The sequence below is a fragment of the Rhagoletis pomonella genome, unplaced genomic scaffold (assembly GCF_013731165.1).
Source record: "Rhagoletis pomonella isolate Grant_MI unplaced genomic scaffold, Rhpom_1.0 Rhpom_scaffold_00004, whole genome shotgun sequence".
Lineage (NCBI taxonomy): Eukaryota > Metazoa > Arthropoda > Insecta > Diptera > Tephritidae > Rhagoletis > Rhagoletis pomonella.
The window spans coordinates 8249355-8265415 of record NW_023458558.1 but is presented as its reverse complement, the minus strand read 5'-3'; the positions used below and the strand labels follow the sequence as shown (position 1 = coordinate 8265415).

The window sequence follows — 16061 nt, the reverse complement described above, 5'->3', positions numbered from 1 at the left end:
TTTCTCCTCCTCCTCATGCCGACAACTTCTGTGGTGGGAATTTGTTGGTGCATATACACTAACGTAATAGTGTGGGTTAGCATTAGCAAAGTGTCTTGCGCTGATTCCGATTTTTTCTTTTTACGTCAAAAGTTCCTCAGATAGTTTCTTGTTAAGCCTTGGGAGTTAAGACCATGAAACTTCATAAGTCATTTGTTACGGCTGTGATGTACTAGAGTTATACGTATTTCTAATCTATATTTCTGAACCATGTCTAACAATTTCATCGGCTTATATCTCCGAACAATTCTTTACTTGACTACCGAACAATTCTTTACTACTACTTGACTTGCTTTCAATGCCCCAAGAAACACTGGAACAACAATTTTAAAACGCTTTATCATTTGATACTAAACATTTCCTCAAGTTTTATTCAAATATTGTTTATCAACTTAATAACGGTTTGGGAAACATTTGAGAAAAATTTGTTTAGCATTTCGTTCCGTTCCATCTGTGTCAACAATGCAAAGATGCCGAAGTCTATAGGTAGTTTGCTACATCAATCGAAAAGGGCTCCTCGACCACTCGGTCACTAGTATTATTCGCAATTTGTCTGTCGGGAAATCGCTCTTCCTTCGAGTGAATTGAAATACATATAATTTATTGATATGAGTGAAAATTTTTCGATAATATTATTTTGTGATTGTTTGTTTTATGACTGGTGTGCCGACATAAGCTACTGACTGGCCATTAAAACTAAAAACCGAAAGAAATAAATAGTCTGCTGCAATTATAGTGACCAAAAATTTTTCTGCTTAAATTAAAATGATATTTTTATGTTAAAAAAAAAAACTTATTTATGTGTGTGTGTATGATAAAAGAGATTATGCTCTATTGAAAATGAAATAAATCGAACAAAAAAATTATGTTTCTATGAAAACAGTATGTTTCTTTGGCAACACTAACAAATATTTCAATGAGAGTAACTGGATTTCATTTCATTCTGCTCCTCTCACGTTCGAGAAAAAGTTGAGAATTCAATATTTCTCCATTTGAAAATAAAGGAAAATTCCATATTAAAAATGTGCCTTTTAGTTTGAGAACGCTATCAACAGCTATTTGAGGAGTAACGATTGTGATTTGAGAAAAGTACTGGTTTTCAAATGCATCTCAAATTGAGATTTAACAAAAATGTTTATTGGGGCAGCTTGGCTGTTAAGAATACAGTGACGATCTGTGATAGAGACTTACTGCCGTTTTCACGAAAGAAATTTATGTCAAAATGATTTATTTCTGTCAGTTTCCATATTAAATAAAAAAATAATAATTTTTCACTTAAATTGCTCTCGTGGAACTGGCTGTTAGTACAGGGTGGGCCAAATAAGACCTACCTTCTCATCGAAAATTTATTATCAAAGCAGGCAGGTAAGATTTTTACCAAGTACTTTTTCACAATGAAAACTTGTACTACATATATTTTTATTTCTAAAATATGGTCACCCTATATATACCGGACGACGTTTAAATTTCCTGGCCGGCGAAAAAATAACTGCCGTAGTAATGTTTTAACATTTTAATTGTACTGATCCAATCTTTATAAAGAAAGAGAATTGGCAATACATACTCGTATATGTACATATATTTTCTTTCGACGGATTTTTAATGCCAATATTTGCTTTGCTGTCAGTCAGGTGTTGCATGAAAATAAGAAACTGAAGAATTGTTAACTTATCTTAATTTATCTTTAATTTTTCTGCGGCTGTTTACTTCTCAAAAATGGAGTGACTGACTTCTTAAACCTCGGTTCACCTGCATATGTATATATGTATGTATGTACATACTACGTTGCTAATCGTAGTCATTAATCAACAAAGTTAACTACAAACTAGCCAGATTTGTAGTTCACTGATCCCGTAGAACTTTGTAGGGCAATCAATAATCCATACGAACATCTAATAGATAAACTTGCCTACATATTTATGTACACTAATATATGCATATTTATGCCAATTATGTTTGTATAAATTATAAACAAAATTAATAGGCTCGGCTAGTAACTCCTCTTCTGTTATGAATGTATGTTTATAGGGATGTGTGCAATTTTTTTTTTTGGCTAAAACATCAAATGAATTTTACAGGAGAGCGTTTTTTCTACTTTTCAAAATTTTTTAAATTGTCCTTATTTTATTTTTTTTTTATTACGTACAAAATACTTTTTTATGGCGCATACGATAATTTCGCCCACAAGAAAAAAATGCCATGTAACCAGGCGATGCGTTTTGGGGTGTAGAACAAATTTGCATCAAAAATTTAATTTAAAAAAATATTAATTTTCTATATTTATCAAATTATCACAAATGCCTATATGGGAAAGGACATTAGAAGAACCATTGATTTCATTATAAAGGTACTAATGAGTCACTGCGCTTACAGAAAGGGCACTCCGGAATAGCAAAAACATATTGAAATTAGTTAAAATTAGTGTTGGGCAGTATCGATACCAAAAGTACTCCGAACTCGATTCTCAAAAGGATCGACAACACCCGATTTTTAAAACTATCGATACTAAGTACTCCAAAGTACCTAGTACTCACAAAAGAACTCGAAAGCACTCAGTATTAAGTGTCGAATAGATACTTAAAAGTACTGAGTTTTATTTACATTTGCCGGTATTCAATTTCCCGTCCCAATAATTTTCAAGTACAATACTTGTACCCGGGAAAGATTGCCATTCGTTTGAGGCAATTTGGGATTAATATATTAATTTGAAGTGCTGCCAATTCGTGAGATTTCTACACTCAGCATTGAATAGTTACCAATATGTGTATGTTTAGAGAAAGCACTCAGTACTCTTGAAGATACCCGGACCCGGAAAAGAACTCGATCCTCAAAAGTACTCGATACTTCCAAACACTAGTAAAAATGCTAAGTTTTGCCTCTTTCCTTCCACACCAGGTGCATGTATGTACACAAACATATATTCTGTAAAGTTTTTGTTGTTTGGCAATTTGTCTAATGATTTTCGAGTTCAAATCAATGGGTTTATACTTTTTTCATCCAACACACACAATTAAGCTTTGGCAGAAGGCCTAAGTTTGGCCAATAATCTACATTTAGCCGGCATGACATGCACAATTTTGTTGTTGTTGTTGTTGTTATTTTTTATTTTATTTTATTCTTTCTTTGTTCTTTTATGCGACAGAGGTTATTAGCCTAAAAAGTGTTTTGAGCTTATTTTGTACTGGATTGACGCGAATTCCGTTCATGTAATCGACCGTGTTCGGTTATTGTGTTTGTACACATGAATACGTATGTACATATGTATGTACTTTTGGATATACATACAAACTTACTAAATATAGTATATGTACGTTGTGAGTCCGTTAAGGCTTTTTTTTCAATTTTATGCACACATTTTTTATACATACCCGTATTAAGACCATTTAAACAGGCTGGATGTATAAATTTATTTCTTAATGAAGTGGAAAAATTCACGTGCTTCGTTGTTGTAATTAAGTATTGGGGTTCTGACACACTTTAATTAGTATATATATGTACTAAAAATAACATAAGCCGTTAAAAAATAAAATAAAAATTTTACGCATATGCAAATAATATTTTCATCTTTTGGGTTCAAGAAACCAAGATTTTTGGTGGCATCGCGCAGAGTGAAGTGGAGAAACAGGGCTGAATTAACTTTTCAAAGGGACAATGCAAATGTACTCGTATTTGAAAAATAAAAAAAAGATTGGGTGACACACGTTTAAGGTGATATCTATCTTTTTAACAGCTTTCACAGGAATACGATTCCTTTTTAATATTCAAGTAAATGTACATAGCAAGCTTCTTCTTCGAAATTCCGAGAAGCGAATACGCTCGCAGTTTCCTCAGGGGATACTTCGTCTTGCTCTCGTTCATATCCAGACCCGCCCGCTTTGCTAGCATATCCAACCTGAATCATATATGTAAATATCTTAAAATCAGAAAAGAGACGGTGTGTCCCAATCCTCCTCTCGCTGGCCTTTTACCCGATTTGGCTTATAGCGAACACATGCCTTATGGTGGATTTACCAGGTCTAAATCCACACTGGTGAGGTACAAGCAGCTCCTAAGTTGGCCTCGGTAGTTGGCACATGTGGATTGTGGAGAGTCATGCGTACGTCCGACAATATTCTGCGTAAGATTTGAAATATGGACCTTATCAGCTCCTCGCCGCTGTATCTGATTAGCTCAGCTGGCAGGCCGTCAGTTCTAGCAGCTTTGTTGTTTTTCTGTCGGAAAATTGCTATTCGTGCCTCTTCGTGGATGGTCCATCGACTCTGTCGTTCTCGAGTGTAGGCTCGGGTTTATCTGCTCTACTGGTTTCACTGCCTGTGATCAGGTTGAAGAAGTGTTTCCTTCCTAATTCAAGGTCACCAGGTTGCAATTTAGTGGGTTTTTACAGGCAATTTAGTGGATATTGAGCATCTCCCGTGAGTCGCCTAACTTTCTGATAGAATGGCTAGTTGGTTGCAGCGCTTACTAATAGCTGACTAGAATACTATTAGCGCATTTTTAGCAATTTCGACGCACTTTTTATGTTGCTTTTTCTAACTGCATACACCTCTGGATCGTCTTAGCAATAGCTTTATTTCGGTTACGGTAGCGCTTTATAAGTCAGCTAGTTGTGTTACTATGTGTCTTCTTAATTTCTTGGCAGAAAAGTTCTATTCTTGGCGCATAGTTGATACAATTCTGAATATTCACCTATTAACTAAGCAGATCAAAGGATTTTGTCCCATTATAACCAGGCCAGAGTTCCTTTTTGCAATCATCCAAATAGGCTCCTCCATTTGCCAATTGTATTTCGATGTTACAATGTTCTGATATGCATAAACAATATATATACATAATAGTCGGAACTTTTTCCTATCATTCGCATTTCAGGGTTTTCACTCCTATTACCTGCAGCGGCGTAAAATTCTTCGTTCGACGAGTTTTTATTTCGGGTGGGAGTGACTACGTATCTTGGCTGCAATAAGACAGTGATCCGAGAGAATGTTTTATCAAGGAATCATGTGTAAATACGTCTAGATTAATGGAAACGTGCGTACCACGACATGATCGCTTTGGTGTCCTATTTTTTGATCTATGGACAGACATAATGGAATGTAATGTAAATTGAATGGGTACAACAGAAACAAGGAACACTGCGACCCAAAACATCTTTGGTATCGCACCCTAACCCAGATGGCGCAAGATATTATAAGTATCCCAAATAAAACCTTTCAGTTTCTTGGTAGACGAATGCCTGACATGTTGTTTGCCCAATGCAAGACAATGCTTTGACGTCTCCTCCTCTTCAAGACAAATATGGCAAACCAGTTTCGGATCTTCGTACAAGAAGAAGTCCAACATCAAGTGGACACGGGCTATCGTGATCCCGCAGCAATGCAACTTTTTACAAGATTATAGGAGTAAAAAAAAATTCTGAGTCACCCTAATGTAAGTGCGTTAATACAAACAGCATACATAGGCTATAATACAGATTTGCTTTTGTGAACGAATTCAACGCAACGCAAGTGTTGGCCATCAGCCATCATTGGTGGAGATGTTGCAATAATCAGCAAAGATTTTATTGTTTTGGCGGCGTGTGAATTTTGGTGAACTGGAAATTAAGTATGATTTCAACACCAAGCAAAGCTATTGTGTAAAGCTTTGCAAATAAGTTGTGCTTATGTAAGTATGTAAGTATGTATGCATGTTACATTTGTATGCCATGTACATATGTATATACACGAAAGTATTATGTGGGATTATTTGGATATATTTGTGCATATCGTATTTGCTGGTGCTTGCTTGTTAAAGTAGGGCTCACTGACAATGCCCACCGCCCGCTCAAAGTTTAGGGGGACGGGGGCAAATGCTGGGCTAAAAAGTCAGTCTCATAGCCGCATAGCTGGAACTAAAGCCAAAGCCGCAGATAAAACCGCAGTGGCAGTGCCACAAAGTCAGCAGCTGCATACAAAATTATTTTTGGCTATATATACATATGTACATACATACGTATATACATGTAATGTGTTTCGACAATTTTTTAGTAGGTATATGCGCGGCGGAAAAAGTTGATTAACTTGGCCCATAAATGCGAACACGTTCGGCGTGCCAAGAGCTATGCAATATTACGTACACAAATAAGGTAATACATATTTGTATTTACTATTTTGTGAGGGTATGACTTTAAGTACCGTCGTTGACGGTTGCACTCGATAGTTGGGCTGCACGTTTTCGAAAAACCAGAAAAATCAACAAACCTTGCACTGTGCGTTGCCAAAAAAAAAAGCACAAAACCCCTTAACCCTTTACTGCCATTTGTACGATATATTGTACACATTTTTTGCCTTTTGACGAGTTTTTTTTTTTTTTAATGGAACGTTGTGACATGTCGAAAAGTTTATCATATATTCGACAGATCTTTTTTCTTTTCAAAATAAAAGCTTTAAAAAATCAAATTAAAAAATTTTTTATATACATATTTATATTCTCAGCAGACCCTTGGATTAAAAAATTCATCTTTAAACTCATCTCCAAATTATAAAATCAATATCCATTCTTGTTCACTGTTTTACAAAAGTTTTTGGTTGAAAAAAAATTAAGCAACTCGTACAAATGCCACGAACTTATAAATCAATTTGGTCGGTATATCGTAGAAATGCTGGGAAAGCGGCCAGCCACCTATGGTATTGTACGTAAATTGCAAGAAATAGATTTTTTTTTAATTTTATTGCCCAACCAAATTAATATATGCTTTGATAGTTTGAAATAGTGTCACTGAAGGCAAGATATTTTTAAAAAAAGAGAATCTGCATAAAAAAATATTTTTTTTTTTTTTAGCTTGAAGTAATGTTTTTGAAAAGTCACAATATAACTGAGGTTAAGTATTTTTTTCATTGTAGAGAAGAGAAAATAGAGCATAGAAAAATGTAAAAAAAAATATTTTTTAACAAAAAAATAAAAAAAAATTATGAACAAATATATTTAAACTACAAAAAAAAAACATTAAAGATGTAAACATACACACTATGCACATGTGCATGTGTACATACGTTGGATTTGCTTTTTCAATTTACATCAACTACTCCATGCAAATTTTAATTTCAATAACCAATAAATTTGATCAGATATCACGTTTTCCATTATTTTGCATTTAATTGTAACTATGTAGATAAGAATAGAAATGTAATTTTAGCTGAAAATGTAATTTTTTTTGACATAACTCCTCCTTTCCCTGACTTTATACGATATATCGTATGTACAAATTTCAATGGGTCGTAGACCACGCTTAGACAATTTTTTCTATTTTTTTTTTTTTTTTAATGTTATTATTATTTTAAACAAAATATTTAGTCGTGAAAAATTTTGCTTCTTTTTTATTAGGTTGACTAGTTTAGAAAAGCGTAACAAAGGGTTAAAATTATAATGAATTGTGAATGAAAGTGTCGGCGAATGCGCGTTTCAGTCGGTTTGCTGTTTTGGCGTTCTGTCATTCAGACGCGCAATTGTCGTTCAGTTACGTACATACATATTTAGTCACGGTTGCAATAAGCTAGCCAAGTGACCAATCTCCAATAGTGGTGCCGCATTGCACTCTGAATTGAGGCTTGCCGTAGTCTCAGGCGGTAGCGACTGTGCAATGACTAATTTAATGCGTATCGCGACTCAAGAAATTTGTTTTTTTGCTACATACATGCATATACAGTGACTAAAACAAATGACCACGTGTTGATTTTTTTTTGAAATACTCGTAATGTTTTTCGAGTTAAAATATTTGTTTGTTATTTTTTTAAGCTTTCACGGAAACCATGTTAATCACAGATTCAATCTTTATACAAAATTGAGAAAAATTCAACAAACTTTTAATAAAAATTACAACTTCTTGATATTAATCTTTGGAACATTTTTGGGTATGCAGTTTTATAGCTAATACAATTTTAGTCCAATGAGGTGCAAGTTTCAAACGGCTAAACAATCTTGTGGATTTTTGAGATTTTTTTTTGAGACTACTTTTCGTTTTTTTTTTATGTATATAACATGTGCAACTAACAAAAACTAGCGTAGATTTTTTGAAATTTTGTTGCTAAAGGTCTCCTGCATTTTATTCCACAAGAAATTCATGCTTATATGGAAAAAAAGTGCAAAAATCCGTTACAAAAAAAAAAATCTCAAAAATCAGCGTGATTATTTAGCCGCTTGAAACTTGCTCTTAGAATGTTTTAAAGATTCATATTAAAAAGTTGAAATTTTGATGAAAATTTTATGAATTTTCCCAAATTTTGGATAAAGTTTGAAACTGTGATTTACATACATACATATATCGTTTTGATTAAAGCTTGGACGGTAATTTCATAGAAAAATAACAAAAACAATTTTGCTCGAAAAACATGACGAATATTTAAAATAAAAATCAAAACGTGCTCATTTGTTTGAGTCACTGTATCTACATATGTAACTAGTGCATACCCGTAAATAAAAACATAAATATTTATGTACATACCTACGTCAATTTGTGCATGGCTATGCGCATTTTATGGGCTCAGCAACATTTAATAGTGACATAACCAGTATTTGTTTGCTCCAATTGTTGCCTCAGTTTAAAAATACACTAAATTAAAAATAAGGAGATTTTTTATTTTAAAATAGTTGCAAAACTTTTTTCATTTATTTTGCATGGTCTATGCATTTTATATAGACGAAATTTGTTATAAGTAGCATTATATGTAAATGGGAATACATATGGGCTCAAATTCTAGTAACACTTTTAAAGAGTTGATCCATATTTAGCTGAAATATTTAATTACTTGTTCTCCGTGAGTAACTTTGCAAAGGTTCATCCCAAATTTATGTTCCCCATCATTTTTTTCGCGAAGATTTTCTTCCTCTGCGGCTTAGGTCTCTAGAATTTCCAAGCCAATTCATTAGAAATTTCAAGGTCCCGAAAAATTAATTGCACTAGCAAGAAAAGTATAAATTACAGAGCCTAACAAAATTCCAACAATTGCTTGCTGCACAACCAGGGTTTTTTGTAAAATGTGTGGAGTTTTAGGGGCCAACGAAAAGAGTGGGCAAATGAGTAAATATTTCCCAATTTGGGTATCAAATCAGAACAAAAAATAGGTAATTTTTAGATTATTTTAAATTTCGAACTAGATCGTTCATTATTTTCAATGAATTAGTTCAATTAACGAACTAGTTCGAGAACTACCCAACTGTAGTTCTTATACGATTTTTACCGTAGAATGGGCATGAGATCCTGGAAAGCTTAAAAGGCAAAAGTGGTGGGCTGTAATGAAGAGAACTTTTTGCCTCTAGATTGCCTTGCAACTGATTGAGACATTGTGCTCTGAAACGCCCTATCGTCCCTTTCATCGGAAATTTCGAAGATTTAGTTATCGCCAGAGGCGAATTGTCCAGGAATAACCCATGAGCACCTGCACAACGAAAGCATTGGGAAACATAACAGGTATGACAAATCTGGCTATACTAATTGACAATGAGGCTTGCTAATTGACAATTATCGCTTTGTGTCTCCGTACATCAGTGAGTATAAGAAGTCGAGACTTTCAAGGACGCTTGATGTTTTACCGAACTACATATTTTTCAACAAGCCCTAAAAGGTAATAATTCCCGAAAGGAACACTTCTGGTATATGAGGAGGATGGTAATACTGGACTCTTTCAAAACTACAATTAGGCTTAGGGACAATCGCAAAACATTGTTTAACCAGTTACCCTTTGGTGGATGTCGCACCATGAAAATTTTAATGTCAACGAAAGAGGTACAAAAAAAGAAGTCCATCGAAATTGTATACAGCATAGCTCCTAAGGGAAAAACGCCATCTCGGAACGACTTCTGAAATTTAGTCTAGACTCTAGAGCATCTGATGACTTCTACAGGCTACCTGACTATGCTATTCTAATACATAACCTGCAGTGCATAAATTTATAATATTTTTACAAATATTTCGTGTGTGCCGTTTTGTAGCCCATGCAGTTTTAGTACAATAAAGTGAGTGTTTCAACTGGCTACAGAATACCGCTGATTTTTTTAATTCTTTTTCCTAGTCCCTTTGTTGATATATTTTTTAAATTTGTATAAAATTAAATTTTTTTTTTACTCGTAGACTATGCTACATTTTTATAAAAAATAAATGAAAATGAATTTAAACAAAGGATGGGAGTGTAAGTGGCAACCGTGCGTATGTATGTAACGATGTCCGGATATCCGTTCGTATATTCGTGTATATGGATAAAATCCGCATATCCGGTTAATATCCGCTCCCTTTTGCTATACGGATATCTGGTTAATGTTAGTTGATTTTGACATCAGGATAACCGGCTAGTATCTGTTTATTTCGTTATCCGTAAGTTATTTGTAAGAGCTAAATTTACAACAATAAAAATGCATTCAAATCATTTTTGCCATTGAAAAAGCTCCAGAATATCAATGACATTTCAAAAAATCAATCTTCACAAAACACTAAAAAAGACACTAAAAAGGGTAATTTATACTCTAAGTAATAACCAATTTCCATTTAAATATTTAGTTGAGTTATATACAAAATAGCAGCAAACTAGTGGGAGTCTATATAAATTATTTCACAATTAAATTTACAACAATAAAAATGCAGCGAAATGATATCTATCTACTAACAGAGTTCTACTCGTTTTTGCCATTGAAAAAGCTCCAGAATATCAATCACATTTCAAAAAATCAATCTTCACAAACACTAAAAAAGGGTAATTTATACTCTAAGTAATAACCAATTTCCATTTAAATATTTAGTTGAGTTATATACAAAATAGCAGCAAACTAGTGGGAGTCTATATAAATTATGTATATTTATGTACGTGTAAATCAATCAATGCAATGGTTAACAATTATTTATTCAAATTATTTAAAATGGGTAATAGCTACGAACACTGTTACTTAAATATTACAGGTATTTCAATTTGGCCATTGAATGAAAAAACTAGTTTTTTGTAATTGCTATTGATCACCATGCACGAGAAAAATCATTTTGTTGCTTTGTAGTTATACCGTTTGTATGTATCAACAAACACTAATTATTATAACTACCCTGTAGAAAAGATCAACAATTTATAAAAACTAACCCAATTGCAGTTATCTTTTTCAATCAAACTCCTATGAACACCTATCTCAATACCTTACACGTTTTTCTGCATTTCACAAATGAAATAAAGATCGATATTTTATATTATTATTTTGATGTTATGGCTCACGGAATTTGCATAGTATGGCATCACCTTCCGCAGAACATGTAAGCAAATAAACAAACAAAAAATGCAGAGGAAACCAGCTCTAATTTGTTTTTGGCAATCGCCCTTCAAAAGTAGTTTGTCACGGCCGAAGGAAATTAAAAATAATAACAAGTTACATATAGCCAACTGCTGGGTAATTAAAGATTAGCTACAAACTAGCCCGATTTCCTGCATGGTATTTACTTTTACAGCCACTTACAAATATATACATACATAAACACCCACACATAACATATATCACCTTTTTCGTATGACTGCAAATTTCTAAATTATGGTCGACAGTTAGATTTCATTAATGGTGAAACTCCTACCCGTCAATTACGTCAATAGTGGCATTTTTTTTTGGGAAGACAGAAAAATAAGTAGGGGTTACATAAAATGCTCTAAATACTTGCAAATGAATACGCATATTTACAAAAATAGCTATCGCGTAATATGGTGGTCATATTTTATTTTAATATGTACTCGTATCAACGTAAGTTGGTTTATGTTTTTGTTTTAATTTTCAAATAAACTAGTTAACCCACACAGAAATTTGTTTTTATTTTCGCACATACGCTCACCTACATATGTATGTATGTATGCATTTGTCCGCCTATAGTGCGTAGATATGAGTAAATACATATGTGTGTAAGTCAGTTCTGCTATATCGCAAGGATTGCACCACCGTCGCTCTCTTTGCCTGCGCAAATTATCCTTTTCATTCGCCAACAAATTCGCACTGATCCTTTGCCTTGCGATTCTCAACCACTTTTTGTGCTATTTTAATTAAGTACTCTTATTTTAGCAGCGAAAAGCATACTTACCTGGCGTAGAGGTAAACCGTGATCATGAAGGCGGTTCCTCCGGAGCGAGACTTGATCATTGCACTGTCGATTGGGTTGACCTTCGCGATTATTCCTAATGTGAATAACTCGTGCGTGTAATTTTTGATAGCCGGGAATGGCGTTCGCGCCGTCCCGACATTATGAATAAATTTCCAAAAAAAAAAAAAAATTATTCACACTTGGCATGAAAATGATGAATTTTTAAACTAAGAAAACTGGTATATAAACACATATCCTTTACAGGTAATGATTGTTTCTAAATTGGAATGAAAGTTCGCAAATGAACACTTACAAAAAAATAAATAAATGCCAAAATCTTAAACTGAAGATATTAAATTGAAACCATGGCAGTACTTGAAGACTTTCTAATGTGCTTTCAGCAGCAAATGCGGAAAGTAGTTTTCCTTCAGAATACTTAAGATATACTTTTTACTAAAAGATTACTTAAAAAGGAGCGACATATTTTGTCACAATATTATGTCAAATGAAAATTAAAATATATTAAAGCATTTTAAAGCTATAATTGAAAAGCTTTAATAACTTAGATATAAAATGGGGCATTCTTTTTAGGAACTTTTCCCACGGAAATCATGCATCTAATCGAAAAGTTACTAGTACACTTATATGTAGAATTTTTTATTTTTCGAAATTTTGTATTTTGGGTTTTCGTAGTTTGTGCACCACCGCACATACGATTATTTGTGTAATAAAACCGGTCAAAAAATAAATTTATCAACTTTGACTAAAAGCTATTTAAACATATTCAGCCTCATTCCGTAAGTCGTAAATTAGGCTAAATTTTACTACTCGACAACATTGACATTTTACCGTCGTACTGAAATAAGTAAACGATCAAAATCGTCGAAAACTATGCAGTGCTGCCAAGTTTTTCCGTTTTAATGCACTACTCGAGTGGAAATTTTAGGCAAGGACGTGAAATTTTCGATACGATTCGACTTTCGAGAAACGAGTTGCATTCGACATGACTTTCGCAATGATGGTGATTATTATCACAATCAAGTCACATACATAACTGAGCTGAGAATAGTCAGCTCCCCACTGCTACTTTATCTTTGACGTATGATCATTTTTTTTTTGTTTCTTCTGTGATACGTCTCCCTTCTTCTGCTATTTACAGTTAAGAGTAAGATCATTTAAAAGGGCTTTCAAACAGAAATGTTCAACTTATAGTTATAAAGAGAGCAGATGTCAAATAATTAAAACCTTGTAGATCTGATCTTTAATTAGGTAAGAATTAAGTAACGATCAAATGTTTTTTGTCAAAGATCTGTTTAAAAACTCGATGCATCGCTAGTTTTTCTTTTACTTTTTTTTTAAGTTAAATTTATTTAATAATTTTTCTCATGATTAAGTTCCGATTTCTATTGTATTACTTGCAGAAAATAATTTTCACCGGTTTAACTATGCAAATACTCTTCTGTGCGCCGATGAAATACAACGCTGACCAACATGAAAATGTTTCTAATAGACTTTGGGTCGCAGAATTTGAATCTGAACTCAGAACTACTCTGTCAGCTCAGATTTTTAAAATATCCTAACCTATATTCTATGTTAAGCAGTATAGGGATATTTTTGAATAGAGAAAATGAAGTTACTGCCCTCTTGTTTATAGCTTTGAAAAAGGGCACTGTAATAGTATGAAAATTTCAAAATAAAATTTTTCCGTTAAAAACTAGGATTTTTGAGTAAACTCAACGGCAAGTGAAAGGACAAGAAATATACCCTAAAATGCTATGAATATATCGACCCCTTTGCGCAAAATTATCGTATGTTACAAAAACCAAATTTTACAGGAAAGTGTTTTTTTGTATTCTTCTCTGCTTTGGCTAGCACCATCAATACCAAAGTTTAGATTTGCTGAGATAATTAAGAAATACAACGATATACTATATATACGGTGACCATCCGTCCTGTATTATACGGGACAGTCCTCTTTTTTGGCCCATTGTCCTGTTAATTAATTTATATTATACGGGACGCCAAATGTTCTGTATTTCTTTTAATGTCCTCTATTTGTCCCGTATTCGGTGCTCTGACGCCTTAACTTCTCATTAAAATGGCATGCCTATGAACGAGTTTTAAGTGATGTTGGTATATAATCGCAATTTTCTTTATAAACAGTTATAATCTTCTAATCTGAATGCCTATGATTCGAATCGAGGAATACATACAGTGGCCAAAATAGAAATTAGGACTCGACATTTTAGTAAGTTTTGTCTTTTTTCCTTAGTTTATTTAATGTTTATTATTTATTTTATTAAAGTACCGCTCTTTTAATACCAAATTTTCAACTTTGTGCAAAAACTATAAAAATTAATTCTGCAATGTTTCCCCAAAGTTTCAAACTTTTTAATTAGAATCTTTAGAAAAAAATTTGGTTTGCAGTTTTGTAACTCATTAAAGTTGAGTACAATAAAGTGCGAGTGAAAAGTGCTGCTCATTTTCTTCTCTTTCAAAAAAAAAAAAAGATCGAACATACATACTTTAAATGAAAAAATGCGTAACACCGTCAACAAAAAAAAGTTGCCAAAAATTAGTGGTAAGCCTTACCGACTTAAAATTGCACTTTATTATACTAAAATTTAACGAAAATTTTTAACAAATTTTACGGGGTAAAAATCTCGAGAAAATTATCCTACAAAATTTTGATGTTATAAGGATACTGTTTCAGGGAAAACAGTGTGGAAAAAAGTTTCAAATTTATTTTTTGTCCCGTATTCGGCTTTCATAAATATGGTCACCGTAACTATATATTCTAATTTCTTAACCCATATGATAATTTCGCCCACAAGAAACCAATCATTGTCACACACGATAAAGTTTACAGTCATTTTTTGGGGTGGCTATTGGAATTAAATCCGTAAAATTTGAATAAGTGATGCGTTATGGGTTGTAAAACAAAGCTGCATCAAAAACTGAATTTCGTACAAAATTTAACAAAAGATAATTTTACGCAAAGGGGTCGTACGTACATATGTACATACCAGCGACCAAAAATAACTATTATCTCGAATTTACAAATTGAAAATGCTGCGCGAATTCTGAAATTTAACGAGAACTTTGTTTTATAACAGTTACGAAATGAAACATATTTTTTATTTGGCCGATAAGAATTATAACATAAGGTTCATTTTTACATTGTTATCCAAAGTTTATTTTTACGTTGTCTGCCAAACGTTGTAAGATAAGAATATTGATTAACACGGAGATGGAAGGAGGAAAAAAAATTATGAAAATAAAAGAGGAGCTGTGAAATAACTGTTGCCAGACAAAGTAAAATGGCAACGGAAAACATACATATTTCACCTGCAGAACAGTTATCCGGCAACGTAGAAAGTAAATGCTGGATTTAAACTCTTATCGGCAAAATAAAAAAAAAATATTTCTCACTTTCTCATATTATTACTTTTTAATTTAAAGTTTTCTTTTGAATAAGGAGGATTTTCACATTCTTGGTCGCCTATGTCGTCAACCGCAGCTTATTTTTTAAATAAATAAAGTTTTTAGTTCCTTTGGTTGGCCAATGCTTTAATCCGATATCCACATCCAGCGCCTAAAAGCTGACAACAAATTCTTTACAAGTTCAATCTCGATATTCTGTAAATTAAATATAAGTTATGTTTACTTAAATTTTATGACTTGATAACGTAAAACCGTAACGACACGCTGCAATCATCGAACATGCAGAGGAGGTGAAAATCCCACACAACAGAAATTTGTTAGCAGTGACGCACGACCCAGAACATAAATAGTAAGTACATCTCGGAAGAAGCTGATAATCACAGGCGGCAATCAGCTTTAATATTCGTACTCATGCACACAGTCCAGAGTCCGAGGGGGATGAATAACTTAACTAACTAGCAACAACCTGTGAATATGAAACGGATATTGAGCCAAGTGGCGTGTCGGCGGCTAG

At 33.3% G+C, this 16061-nt stretch overlaps 1 protein-coding gene and 1 non-coding gene across 3 annotated transcripts in view; both read left to right on the top strand.

The window, feature by feature from the left end:
• The window catches only part of LOC118736923 (protein Skeletor, isoforms B/C), an 85614-nt gene that overhangs the window by 5067 nt on the left and 64486 nt on the right, over positions 1–16061 (top strand). The gene's annotated exons all lie outside the window — the stretch shown is intronic.
• On the top strand, positions 12096–12261 carry LOC118738607. The gene has a single exon (XR_004992910.1). It is a non-coding gene; the product is annotated as a U1 spliceosomal RNA (small nuclear RNA).